Raw genomic sequence first — 15,111 nt, 5'->3', positions numbered from 1 at the left:
CAAGAGACTATGATAATCTTGGAGAAAGCCCTTGGAAACTGAGAAATGTGAGCTGGTATTGCATCATGAAGACAGCCACCAAGGAGCAGGACAAGGAAGAAAACGGAAAAAACCTTCGCAGTGTCACCTACATTTGTCAGTTTTCACAGGTTACTGAGGCAGCCCCAAAGCAAGAAAGATGAAGCTCAATGCAGGTGTCATCTGAGTTCTGTAAAGGGGATGGCGTATTGACTGCTCCTCAACCCACCCCCCACAACCAGCCCTCTCCACTGTCCCTTGTTCAGCACCCCCTTGTATGTGCTCAATGCAATACAATTCCCACTTATATCTGATGACACTCCAATGTGCTTTCAAAAAGGAGACACCTAAAGAGATTATTGAAAAGCAGATTTCTGGTCCTCTCTTCAGTTTCTGGTTCACCGTGTCTAGAAAGGGACTGGGAATTTCCTAAACATGCTACTGATTTTGGTCTTGCCCTCACATTTTGAGAAGGATTGTTTCTGGCCATGCCTTTATTTTAAACATGCGGCTTGTCTCATTGGGAACAATGTTTTGGCCAAAATCAGGGAAGAGGTGCTGGGGGATGGGGAAGGAGGCAGGGATTTCAAGCCTTCTCTCCTGCCTCCCCAGGTCAGGGCACTTCCCATCATACCACAGCTCCCACTGATTCCATGAGAGGCATTTGAGGAATGTCTTTATCTATAAACAGAGACCCTTGCTGTCCTTACAATTACATAGCATTTAAAAATTTCATTTATGTCGTCTAATTTTATTCTCAAAACAACTTGGTGAGGCAGGCAAAGCAAAGATCAACAGCTCAATGTTAGAGATTAGAAAAATGAGGTACAGAGATGTCAAAGGACATATCCAAAGCCATAAAGTAAGGTAAGTGGGATAGCCAGTTAACTGGTTAGCTGTGGGCTCAGACCCTTCAGCCAGGACTTCCCAGTGAGCTTGTAAGAAAATGTAGACTGCCAGGCCCCACCACCACCCTCTTGGATCAGAATCCACTGCTGAACAAGGTCTCTGTTGACTCATACCCGACGTGTTACACAGACAAACTTGTCTAATAATGGCAAGTAAACCCCTCTATACATTAGTTTGAAATACACTGGCATAACCACACCTAGAAACCAGATCAATTAAATCCAATGTCAATGCTTTTTCCTCTCTTTGTTTTTCTCTCTCTCTCTCTCATTTCTCTCCATTTCTCTGTCTCTCTCTGGCTCCTTCCCTCCTCTCTCTCTTTCTTTCTGTCTCTCTTCTCTCTTTTCTCTCACTCTCTAAAACTTCTAGTCAGGCCGGGCGCTGGTGGCTCACGCCTGTAATCCTAGCTACTCAGGAGGCCGAGAACTGAGGATCGTGGCTCAAAGCCAGCCCGGGCAGGAAAGACCGTGAGGCTCCTATCTCCAATAAACCACCAGAAAACCGGAAGTGGCGCTGTAGCTCAAGTGGTAGAGCACTCGCCTTGAGCTGAAGAGCTGAGTGACAGCGCCCAGGCCCAGAGTTCAAGCCCCACGACTCACAAAAACTAAAATAAAATAAAATAAAACTTCTGGTCAGTGTCATATTTGATTTAACTTCCAACATGGCCTAATTAAGAAGTTAACTCTCACCAAGTAAAGGACACTTACAGTGTTCTGTCCTTAAAAATATTATTCTAGGTTAAATTACCTTTATTACCAGTCTTGGTAACGCCTCTGTAGCCATTTTCATGACTGATGTATAGACCCCTATGAAATGAATCCTCTGAGAAGAAGATGGGAAAAAAACAAGACAGTGATCAATGGATTCAATTAGTTACAGTATAATTCTACCAAGATGAAAAAGAAAAGAAAAGAAAAAAGATCAAGACACAATGCAACTACTGTAGGGTAGCTAAATATTTTACCCAGAAAGTACACCACCTCTTTCCCACTCTTTCCCCAACTACTTAGTTCAGGGAAGCACAAAACAGATGCTCTTAAGACACCTACAACAAACACAAGGCTCCTTACCACTGGAAGTACTTAAATACTGCTGTAATGGTCCAGGCAACACAATAACTGCATCCCTCACTATCGGAAGTGTTATACAGACTAATTTCTCTAATGATGACAAATAAACCCCTCTCATGACAAACAGTCAAACAGGAATTAAACTCTGTGATTATGGTAAGACCACAGTTCTAAAACATGTATGCAGGATTTTATCTCCAGCCTTCCAAATCAATCAAGTGCTAGTATGGCACTTGTGAAAAGCTGATGAATTCAACAAGGCAGGATGGAAATTCAAATTATATCTTTTAAAATATATTAATCCTAGGCATTTGAGTGAGTAAATATAAATATGATTAGTATCATAGTAGTAAGAGTACAATCATTAAAATTAATGCTCAGGACACAGAAACAACCATTTGTAATGTCTGAGTAGACCAATATAGTAAACACAGGGCATTTCTGCAAGGCAAACATCTGTTCAGAAAGATGCATACCTGGGGGAGAATGATGGAAGGGGTGACATTGATCAAGATGCACTGTACACCTAAACTGACATGTTGAATTGAAACCTCTCTGTGCAACTATTTAAAGATAATTTAGCCAGGTGCCAGAAGCTCATACCTGTAACCTACTCAAGAGTCTGAGACTAAGGGATTCTAGTATGAAGCCACCTTGGATGGCCAAGTATGTAAGCTTCTTATTTCCAATTAAACAGCAAAAAGATGGAACTGGAGGTATAGCTCAAGTGGGAAAGCACCAGCCTTGAGTGAAAAAAAACTGAGAGAGTTTGACTCCCTGAGTTCAAGCCCCTGTACTGGTAGAACAAAAAGAAGAAATAATCTTATTAAATTTAAATTTTAAAAAGTTAAAAAGAAAAAAACAGAACAAAAGATGCACACCTATTCAAAAAACATCTTCCTCATTTAAAAATCATCTGTGAGCAGATTGTCTAGCATGTATGAGACTCAGGACTCATTCCCCACTACCATGACAAGAACAATTATAATAATAACAATAATAACGTAGTTAATTAATGGAGCTGATCAACTGATTAACAAGATCGAAAATCTTAATCGTATTATTTTCAAAGATGAAAAGGCTTTTCTGCCAAGAGCCAACTGTCTCCATTTGCTTAAGAACAATAAAATCTGATTGACTATGACCTACCTACTCTGAGCTAATTTGGCCTGGGCGTACCTTTAATTCCCCTTGTATTCCTTTTTAAGATACACAAAGCTGTTAGTGGTTTATCCCACTGAAACCTGGGGATTCGTGTAAATAACTTTTAACAGTGGGATCATGCGTAACAATTTACAGAGCACTGTGGCATAATGTAATTCAGAGTTGTGCTTGATTTAAAATGTTTAAAGTCCAACCACAGTGTCAGCCTGCCCAGAGAAATCTCTTAGAAAAGTTTTCACACTCTGCTGGGTTAAGAGACAGTGGGTATTAATCCTATGGCTTCGACACCAAGCTTCCTTTTTGTGGTCAGCAGAGAAGCGATGTGGTTGGTCTGAAGGAGTCCAAACTCTTTTTTCTATGCTAAAACAAGGGAAAGTGGGCCGGTGACAGAGTCAAAGAAAAACCACAGCCAGCTCACTCTGCTGTAGCTTTTCCCTTAAATGTGGCCTACAGCTATTCTGCTTTCCAAAAAAAGGTTTAATTTAAACCATACCCAGTGCTACAGGCTGCCACGTTTCCAAACTCAACATTCCTTTCTAATCTGTGCACTTCAGAACTAACATACTGTTTCCAATGGTACTCAGACATGCTGTAATAAATAAAATATCACTGCCCATCCATTACTTAATTTGATAATAATACACCCTTTTTTTCCCTTCCTCTATTGACATTATTCTAAGTGCTTATTCAAGTGTGTTGAACTGTTGCAAACATCACCTCTAAAAAAAGAAAAAAAAACTTCTGTTGTCTTTGAGGGGGAGTGGAGGAGACAAGAGAGGGAGTTTACAAAGTGAAAGGGCTTATGAAACATTAGAAAGTGGTTAAAAGTCTAAGAAAACCACCAATTTGTGGAAAGGCAGGATACGCTCAAAATAGCTTATTGTCTTCATGTTAAAGAAAGAAAAAAAAAGATACCCTACCACCACGACCAAAAAAAAAAAAAATCTTCAGTTTGTTTAGTCCTTGGATAAGGTGCCAGCATCTATCTATCCACACACCACCAGGAAAGATGACAGCCACCCTTGGCTCAGACCAACACAAGGCCCTTCAGTCAACAACAAGGCTGGTGTGGATCACCACGCTGGCCAGAGGGAAGAGAATGAATGCTCCACAGCTGGGGAGCTTTAATTTTTTGCCTCAGTGTATTCACTTGTATGTTCATTAAGAACTCCAGCCCCAGCAGGCAGTCTAGCACAAGGTTTTCTATGTGAGTTACCGTGCTCTATTATACATGACACTTGTCAATTAAAGAGGAAACTCTTTTAAAGCAGACTGAAGTTAAGCTGGTACTTTCTTCAACATCTGATTTACCGCTGCTGTTATCGTCCAAAAGGAAGTTTGTTTTAGAACAATGATCGCTGTAGTAATCCTCCCATTTCAGCAGTGAGGGATTTAAACACATTCAGGGCACTGGGGACCAGTCAAAAGGTTTCTTTCAACAGAACTATGTATTTTCAGTAGTAAAAAGAACTTCTTACTGATGGGATAACTGCCAAGCTCAGACAATTTTTCAGCCTAACAGTTAAGAGAATATCATTTTAAACTACCTGGTATAATACAAACGTGGCACAATAGATCAATGCAATGAATTCTCTGTAGTTTGTAAAATGCACTCCCAAATAATGGAATCCATTAATAATGATTATGGCCCTCGTGCTTTTGCCACAAAAGTAATGCCCAATGCTACATCTCAATGGTCGCTAATAAATATATACAAGTCCCACAAAAGTAATAATCATAACACAGCAAATGGGTGCAGAATGTTGCGTTAGGACAAATTAAAAAGCCATGATACAGCACAGCCCCTACTTAAATTTTATTTCACCTGGTTAAATACACTTTCCTTATCTGTATGGGGGCCTAGAGGAGGTGATCTCTTAGTTTCCTTCCAGCTCTATGATTCCTCAAGGGTTTGCAGTTTTCTCGAGGGTTTTAATTCTTAATGAAGTCACTTTAGGACTTTCAGCAGCACACCAATAATAATTAATGTCAGCATGGGTCCATGAAACTTTTGCAATGAAACTTTAATTCAGATTGATCTGGAGGGAAAAGGACTATCTAAGAGAGATGATTTCAACTTTATGTTTTTATAGGCAGATATCATCTGTTTCTGGAAAGACTGGAAGTATACTGAGAGCATACAATTACAAACATATAAATGCTAGAAGGCAAATGAACCTGGACATGCACTTGAGTGACTCAGTGACCCGACACAAGAAGCCCTAAGGAAACACACCTTTAGGCCTTTCTCTAAGAGAAACAGCTCAGAAATACATACCAATTGCATTCTAGCTAATGATGGTAATGAATATTCATTGTTTATTCTATGACCATCATGATGATAAATCCCTTGTATGAATTACTCTCATTTACTGCTGAGACAGGTTATTATTATCCCCATTTTACAAATGAGGAAACCAAGGTTCATGGAGATATAGATACCCTCTCAGAAGTGTCAGAATTGACAAGTCATAATGAAACCCAAATTAACTCAACCCCACAGCCTAAGCTTTTAACAATATTGTATGCATTGTATTAAATTGTACAAATGTGATAATTTGGTTAAATCTTATTTCTATCATTATTGTGTGATTTTGACAAGGTCAAGTTTCTGTAACTAGATTGCCTCTAAATTTATAGATCTTTAATCTGCTGTATTTAAATGTATACTTCAAGTCTAACAGTTAGTTTATAGCCACATTATCTCTACACTTACAGACCTTCAGTATGTTCTATTTAAATGTATTTTAAGTTCACAGGTTAAAATATTCACTAGTACCCTGGGTTCAATAGCCTGAACTAGAAGAAAGCATTCTCCTGAACTTGGGAACCAAGTGTCAAAATTGACTATTAATGCTTTTAACAAAATTTCCTAAATGCTCTTGACCACAGGGAGAAAATGTAACAAGGCCTCTTAGATAAAGGCATATTAAGGGGCTCTTTCTATCTCATGGTACATAAAAGTCCAAGTTATGTAGACTTCCCTAAACTGACCAATAAGAGACTAGTTACAAAAAGATGTACTACATGTATAGATGAACAACCTACTTGAATTTACAAAAGACAAGGAAAGCCCAACAGCTCATAAAACAATAAACTAAGCACTCAGCTACTAAACACTTACCTAGAAGCCTTGGACTATGATGTGTCTAAAAAGCCAGAAAGGAATTATTTTTGTTGTATTAAAACCTCAGATAGAAACTACACTTATCCATGATTCAACTTCAGAAGCTGGCTAAAACGTTAACCAAGTCACTTGATCAAACTGAACTACATACCATACTATCAATGCATAGAGTTCAGTGTGTGTGTTAGGGTATACATATCTGTTTGCCTTAAATAAGAGGAAGAAAAAGAATAACCCATTCAGTTTGGTGCAGAAAAGTGTCCAAATCATAGAGCAAAAAACGGCAATTGATATTTTTTTTGGGGGGGGGTCTGGTCATGGGGCCTGAACTCTGGGCCTGGGTGCTGTCCCTCAGCTCTTCAGCTCAAGGCTAGCTCTCTACCACTTAAGCCACAGGGCCACTTCCGGCTTTTTTCTTTTTGCTTATGTGGTGCTGAGGAATCGAACCCAGGGCCTCAAGCATGCAAGGCAAGCACTCTACCACTGAACCATCTTCCCAGCCCCGCAATTGGTATTTTTGATGATACAAGGATTAGAATGTTAAACACTTAAATGTCTAGCCAAAGGCATTATCAACTAACCTGAATCTCAGAATTAGACACTTTTCACAGCAACAAAAGATCACCTTAGAAAGAAATAACTACAGGAAGCATAAACTCTTACAGACTATAGGATGAAGCAGGGAACAGCAGAACCATGGCAAACTCAGAAAGCAAGATTCTATCTAAAGGCATTCAAATCCGTATGTTTGAAAGCACTATGCAGGCAGCATTCAACCTACACAACACCCACCTATCTCCCACAATTCAGCACACTCATTTCATTGATCAGGGAACTTGTTTTAAGAGTAAAGTGACTTGCCCAAGTTTACTACCTGAAGTTACTCCCTACCTTAAATGACTATGTCAAGACAGAACAAAGTTTCCTGACTCCTACACAGGATGCATTTACTACACAAACCCAGTGCTTACATTGGGTGAAACCTGGAAAATCAAGGCCAGGAAAACGAATGGTTATAGATCCCTGCTCTCACTCTCAAGAGTTAAGTGAAGTAAGGCAGGCCCAAAGAAACATAGGCTCCATGGTTTCCCTCATTTGTAATAATTAGTATATGTCTAGGATAGTCCTAGCAGAGGATCACAATAGCTCAATAGCTATGGACATATAACCATATAAAATGGTGCTAATTGACATGATCTCCAAGATATGGAAACAAAGAGGGAGAGGGTTGTTTTTTGTTTTTGTTCTTGTGGGGTTTTGTTGTTAATGTACTGTGTGAAGTTATTTCTTTTTTTTCTTTCATTTTTTCCCTTTTGTTTATGCCCCCGTTGTCATAGGTTTTGATTTTTGGTATCCTGTCTCTTGTATATACATTTATCTGATTTGGGGGAGGGAAAAGGAATAACAAAATGGTGAGACAAAGGACAAAGGGTGAACCAATGCAACAGCGATACTCACAAGATACTACATTGGGAAATGAACTTTACAACTTGTGGGGAGAGGAGTCAGGGGGTGGGGAGGGAAAGTGGAAGAAACATGAGAGAGGGGTAACACTGACAAGAAACTACCCATTACCTCACTGACGTAACTGTAGCCCCTCTGTGCATCACCTTTACAATAAAATTAAATTAAATTTGTTTAAAGAGTTACAGGAACAGACACAGCCCAGGAAGCAAATATCACAACACAGCAGCAACACCACAATGATTCTCTGTTCTCATAAACTGCAGTGAGAACACAGAAGCCAGGAGAAGCCCATGCAGAGGCTGCAATGGTCAGACTGTATCCAAATTTTGGTTACCTATACTACTGGGGTGATGTTCTTGGATTTCATTTTATATCATCAAAGAGTCACATTCCAGTTGTTGTTTTTTTTTTTTTAAAGGGGGGGTGGGGAGGGAAAATCTCAGATTGTGACACTTTTGGAAAGTCTTAGCTTGAGGAAAACTTTAATGGCCCAGGTATAACTCTTCCAAAGATGAGAATTTATAATAGAAATACCAACAGACCTTTAATTATGGCAGCACTGTGGGGCTTTGTATAATAAAGTCCACATATTTTCAGCTTAGATCATGATTTATAGGATGCCTTGGAAAGGATTTTATTTACAAGAGCCTGCCTGAATCAGTAAGGTGAAGTTTTACACAAGGAAAGGAAGTGCAAAGTACACTGTTTGAAAAAGGAGGGATTTACCTCCTGGGGTTCAGAAGGCCCAGGGAACAGAGGCTTCAGACAATGAATGATGATTTTGACTCCTCTAGTTTGTATAAAAGGTTGAAGTTCAGTCTGGCTGCAGTACAGCATTCCACAAGACCTGCTGCCTCTTTGGGCAGGCGATTAATCTCATGATCGATAGACCATATGATTAGGCACTAATAGCTGATAGGAGGAGAGAATAAACAACCATAAATTTGCTTTGTATGGAGTAATCCAAGTGTAAGCAGGGTCATTTAATGGCCACATTGGGTCATGTTACCTAAGGGGCTATATGGAATAAAAATGGAAGAGACATACATTTTTAAAGGTCTTCAATTATTATCAGAGGGCCACAGGGCCAGGGTAGGGCAATCTGAAAAGCACTTATACTTTGTTTTTTCTTTTTTTGGAAGGGGGGAGGGGTACATATGAGATGCCCAGGTTCTAAGTGAGGAAAGCAAATGAGAAAAAGTCTTATTGTTGAAATAAATCCCCTATAAGCATCATCATCAAGCACCCTTAATACCACACCAGGGGGTCTGGGTGGTCTAACTCATCACTGGAGCCCCTGGAGTCTATGCCTAGGGGATAGACTCAGACCCAGAACAGCCCCTGGTCCACCTCTCAACAGAGAAATCTCTGCACTGTTTAATTTCCCCTCTGCATGCAGGTCACTGATCTGAGGTCCCAGGTTGTTTCTCAGGGTGTCATGAACTTCCAGTATCAGGAATAACTTACAAGACATAAAAGCTGTGATCCAGAAGGTCATAAATCTCATTCTTTCTTTTCTTTTTCCCCCTGGCTTCTTCTCTTTCTAAGACTCTGACCTCCCCCTTCAGTCTCTTGAAAGAAAGAAATCAATCACACTCCCCCCCAGACTAAAATGAAAACCTGAGTCTTCACTATGCTCCCCACCACCACCCTGGTCTGTGACAAATTTTAAAAAATCTGCAAAATGTCAATTCTTATATATGTGTCTTTCCACCCACTCCAGTCAAAGCCCAGGAAGCAAAAGCCCTGGAGCTCTAGCTATCAATGACCATGTAAATGGAAAGGAAGATGCTTAGTTAGCCTAAAAGGAATGTGCTAGAGAAAATAACTGCTGGATTAAAAAAAGAACACCAACTGGTCTTACAATGCACTCTCAGCCCTACAGCCAACTACACAAATCTCTTTTCTTTAAAAACTATCTGAGAAACAAAGCCCTCCAACCACCCTCTCTGATTTCTGAGTCCTTCCACCCAGACTCGCTCTCATCTCCTTCCTCCCAGACATACACACTAGCTTGGCCTTTGTGAATTGCTAAGCCTTGAGGGAACAACTGCACACAGTCCTTCCTTCCAGACTAATTGTTCCATACTGTAGATAGCCCTTGAGCCCACAGAAGAATATTCCATTGGTTCTTTGAGAAGAAAGCTGGCATTTCAGATACTCTACAAACTTTGTTGGGGGATGTTTTAGTTGGGTGTTCCCAGGAAGCTGGAAATTCGTTCCCAGACAAGTTCAGACCAAATTCAAAGACTAATCCAAAGAAGAGTTAGTTATAAGCAATTGCTATAGCCAAGGCGGAGGAGAATTTAAAATCTAAACTGAAAAACAAAATCCCTTTGCCATTTACATTTATTCAAAGACTTTCCATCAAATATCTGAGCTACAAGCCCATATATTTGGTCACCTTTTTTTTTTTAATGGTGGACCACAAAAGGATGCTCCCAAATGCCAAAATAGGAGGGACACTACAACCTTCAGTCACTTTCTGCTAACATTTCTTTGGAACAGTCAGATCCGTCTAGCAGGGGCCATCCCACACTAACTCTCAGTCAAGGGGAGCACTTGCCTGGAAGAAAAACAACTGAGGGCCAACAGAATCCTTTGATCCCATGTGCTTGGCTCACAGGGGAAGGCAAAGAACAGAGACAGAAAGGGGCTTGGCAGAGAATCCAGAGCGCAGCAAGCAGGCAAGCAAGCGGAGGTTGACCCCTGGGAGCATGATGGCATTCCCAGTCAGTGCTCTTTCCTCTACACCCTCACCCCAGCATGCATAGGCTTTAAAGTCTTGCCCTAGTACATGGTATCAACTCCTAGCCATCTCTGAATCATTTGGAATTCTTCCCTATGGAAGAGATCCTCAGTTCCCTTCTTCCACTGGGATGAATTCTCTCCCTAGAGGAAATGACAGTTTCTTTGAAGATATATGGCAGTTCTTTAGGTCAAACTCAGATGTCCTCCTTTGACACTGATGAGTACCTGTAACCTAGCTGTCCTCATTGAATTCAGAAGGGCCTATTGAAGTTAAGCAACTTATCCAAAGTCACACAGCCCCATTAACAGCTGACGTAAGCTTTGGATCACATCTATCTGATTCACGTTTAATTAGTTCATGCTGTCTTCCATATTGCTTTGATAACTTCATAGTAAAATTGCTCCATATCTCTCAGGAATTAGCTGGTACCACTACAACTAGCTGGTCCTTCTGACTTCTGTTTTTTCTAAGCATCAAAGTAATAGTATTCCCACAGACACCAGGGACTTTGTCACTAAAACAGTCAGGAAAAAGACAAATCAGCATTCAGTATAGATTCAGGCTAGGACTATGAAGACAAAAGGAGGTTCCTCCTCCTCCAATGTCATTATAAGATCCAAACCAAAAGAAAACCAGAAACTTGATTCAGTTCTTTTTTCATTGACAGTATTAACTAAGGACCTACTATGCACCCTATTTTCCTAAAGTGAATTTAAAGGGGAGTGGCTTGGTTTCCCCCACTTTTTTTGCCCATTTAGATACTTTGGTATCAGTTATACCAAAGGTAAGTGAACAACAATACTCTGTCACCTTCCTCTGCCCTGATGCAGCTGCTTTGCAAATGGACTAGTGTATAGTGACTTTCTGTTTCAAGTGACTGTAGGGTCACACATTTTGTTTCTAAATAAAGAGTACAATAAGGTAGGGTATGGGTGATGTACCTCTAAACAGTGAAGGAAATGACCTGTGTCCTTATGGAAAGAAGGCACAGGTAAGTCAGCACTGGGGGCTCAAACCTGTAATCCTAGCTATTCAGAAGGGCTAAGATCTGAGCATCTCAGTTTGAAGCCAGCCCTGGCAGAAAGTCTGTGAGACTCTTATCTCCAGTTAACCACCAAAAAGCCAGACACAGAACTATGACTCAGGGAGTACAATAGCAGCCTTGAGCAAAAAACCTAAGGGACAGTGCCCAGGTTCTTAGTTCAAGCTCCAGTATTAGCACCAAAAAAAAAAAAAAAGGCTCAAATATGTAGATTCCAACAGTTCCACTAGTCAGGGACTTTTGGTTTTTGCCAAAGGCTGGTGGAAAAATAAAAGACTGACCAGCCTTCAAGTAGACACCTAAATAATGCCTTCTAAAAAAAAAAAAAAAAAAAGTCTTCTAGAAGGTACTAAGGTAATAAAGAACCCATATAAATTAACCAGATCAAAGGTTAGGAAGGATGCTTCAGAAGCAGAAGTACAAACAGAAATCCAAAGGCAAAAATCAAAAACAAAATCACCAACAACAAAAAAATCTCCAAATAGTGCATTACAGCTAACAAGTAGGTAGTAGTTAAGAAGAGCATGAGGTAAGCAGGGACCATTCATCCATCTCCTATTCATTTCACAAATACTAAGGGACACCTACAGCATACCACTCATGATGCTAGGCCCCAAGATACCCAGGTGGATCAGCAACCTCTCAGGATACCCGTTACCACCCCTGTTCCACCACAAGCTGCACCTTAAGCAGCTGGTTAATGTTCAGTGTGTAATGTTGAGTGTGTAATGTAAACTGGAGTGCAAGCAAATACCCCCATGCTTTTGCTAATCGGCTTACTAAATGAAACTCTTCACACCTAGAGAGGAAGGACTCGCTTGCCTCGGTGTACAGTGAACATTAGTTGACTCCCTAGGATAATGCTGGACGTCTGCCCGCTCGTCAATATTAATTGCAACATATACAGACGCAGCCCTGTGTTCTCCCATTTCACCAATTTCAGCCCTCACACCAAGGTAGTTTCTTAATCCAACTGAAGTTTCAAGACACACACTTCAGTGTAGCTGGGAATACAAGAATTCACATGGTATCATTAAGCACCACTAGGTTAAAAAAAGAAAGAAAAAGAAAAAAGACCAAATGAGAATGACATGCTTTCCAGCAACACCGAAAGCCAAAAGCTTATTTCCAAAGGAAGAAAAAAAATCAGCCCAAATGCTGTAAAAGAAGCCAGTTATTTTCCAGTCGCCACCATACAGAAATCAGAGTTTTCTACATAGTATGAGTTCACTTAAAAAAAAAATCTCAGTAGCAGAGACTTGACTCCATTGGAGTAAAACTAGGCCACAGAATATCTTCTTTATGACTGAACTGAATTTGAAGACTTTAAACATTCTTTTGGGCATTCACTTTGAGCTCCATCAGTTCGAAACATCTGGCATCTACCTAGTTTAAGGTAGATTTGTGGTGACCTTGAGACAAAGATGGTGCAGAGCTTCAAGATTATATTGACTTGAAAAGAAATATCCCTCAAACGCAGTGACTCACAGCTCTGTCAGTGCCCTAACAACATCAAATACAACTCAGGCAGGCCATGGGGTGACAGTCCTTCCTGAATCCAGCCTCACCATACTCCACCTTCTTCTGCTGGCAAATACTTAGTTACGTGAACTTAAATAAAACGCATCAAGCTATTTTTAAAAAGTGAAAGAACCAGCGGCTACTCCAGAGGCTGAGATCTATGGATTGGGCTTCAAAGCTAGGCTAGGAAGAAAAGTATGTGAGACTTTAACCTCCAATGAACCAGCCAGAAGTGGAGTTTTGCTGCTCAAGTAGTAAAGTGCTAGCTTTGAGTGAAAAAAACTCAAGGACAGTGCTCAGGCCCTGAGTTCAAGCCCCAGTAGCAGCACCCAAAGCAACAACAAAGTGAGCAAATGAAGAATCTAATTTCTGGCATAGAAGCTGTGCACGGGGTGTCTTTCTTGAGCCCACAGAAATTTTCCTCCCACATTTGGAGGTAGATGTAGGAGAACCTTGAGCAACAAGAAAATCTACACAGTTACAACAGGAAAGATGCACCTAATCATGAAGCCATTTACTGTGTGCCTCTGAATCACAAAGAGGAGCATCAAAGGAGCCTCGAGGTACCCAGGAAGGCTTCTTAAAGGAGGACTTTCTTGAGTTGAGTCCTGTGGATTCAATGGGAATTATGAAGGACATTTTCCAGGTAGTGGCACACATGTGTAACGTACACACGTTAGCAACGCTTACATTCTATAGTGTTCTTTGCAGAGCTGAATTTCAAGGAAAGGGAGAAACTTCTCCACAAAATCTGTATTTTAATGGCGGAATTCTGGAAGGTGTAATGAGGAATGACTGGCTGAACAATAACTCCCCAAGATGTCTGTATGTCTCCGAACCTGTGAAAATGACAAAAGGGACTTGGCAGCAGATACAATATAGTGAAGTATCTTAAGGTACTTGACCCAGACTATCCTGGGTGATCCTAGTGGGCCCAAGGATGTGATCATCAAGGTCCCTGTAAGAGGGAGGCAGGAAGAGCAAAGACACAGAAGATAGTAAGGAAGATTCCTACTGGTGCCTCCAGAATGAACCAGCCCTGAAAGACTGTAGTCTTACTGAGATGCTTTCAGACTTTCCTCTCCAAAACTATAGGAAAAATAAACTTGCATTTATTTATTTATTTATTTATTACAGCAGCAACGGAAAGTAAAACACATTTAAACCATGTCATTTACTTAAATCAGCAGTGACCTGCCCCTACCAGCCCAGGAACACCAGGCTATGACAGAGAAAAGAAAAAAATGTGATAGTGTTCACTAACGAAAGAGTTGAACTTCATGCATATGCTTAAAACTGACCAGCCACCATTGTTCAGCTTGCTCTGATCACTGAGAGTAAGCAATCATCTTCAGCATGGAGATTAATGCTAAAGGTCTATGTTCAAAACCACCCCAGGTTCAGCTCTGTGTACAACTCCATTGTTCCAGAGACACCTAAACACCTGCTGAAGATGTTTCACATCCACGGGTGCCAAAGGAAAGTCTCAAAGGTAGAGAATTCTGTCCTGCTTGATCACCATTGCTTGTTCAGAACCTAGAACAATGTCTGGCACACACATAGTAGGTACTTAATATATTTTACTTAGTGAGTCAATGGATATCTGAGAATAAAACCTGGACAATCTATTTGTGAACACCGTCATCCAGTGCATTGTGTTTCTTTAGCTGATTGATCATACCCTACAACATAGAAACAGCCTCCCCCTAACGGTACTCTGTCTTTAGACATGCCATGCAGCATATGCTTAAAATAGGAGAACAAAAACTTAGAAAGGGCCAGGCACCAGTAGTTCATGCCTGTAATCTTAGTTACTCGGGAGGTTAAGATCTGAGGATTGCAGTTTGAAGTCATCCCAGGCAGGGAAGTCCATGAAACTCTTATCTCCAACCACCAAAAAGCCAGAAGTAGAGCTGTTGCTAAAATGATAGAGCACTAGCCTTGAGTGAAGAGGCTCAGAGACAGCACTCCAGCCTTGAGTTCAAGCCCCAGGACTGGCACGCGCACGCACACGCACACGCACACACACACACACACACAC

The 15,111-nt window shown here is 40.7% G+C and overlaps 1 protein-coding gene across 5 annotated transcripts in view; it reads right to left on the bottom strand.

Annotated features, from left to right (window-relative positions):
* Positions 1–15,111, bottom strand: part of Nfia (nuclear factor I A) — a 379,923-nt gene that overhangs the window by 304,370 nt on the left and 60,442 nt on the right. The gene's annotated exons all lie outside the window — the stretch shown is intronic.

The sequence above is a fragment of the Dipodomys merriami genome, unplaced genomic scaffold, assembly GCF_024711535.1.
Source record: "Dipodomys merriami isolate MVZ:Mamm:240054 unplaced genomic scaffold, mDipMer1.0.p SCAF_34, whole genome shotgun sequence".
In the NCBI taxonomy this organism is placed as follows: domain Eukaryota; kingdom Metazoa; phylum Chordata; class Mammalia; order Rodentia; family Heteromyidae; genus Dipodomys; species Dipodomys merriami.
This window is presented reverse-complemented; position numbering and strand designations above follow the sequence as displayed.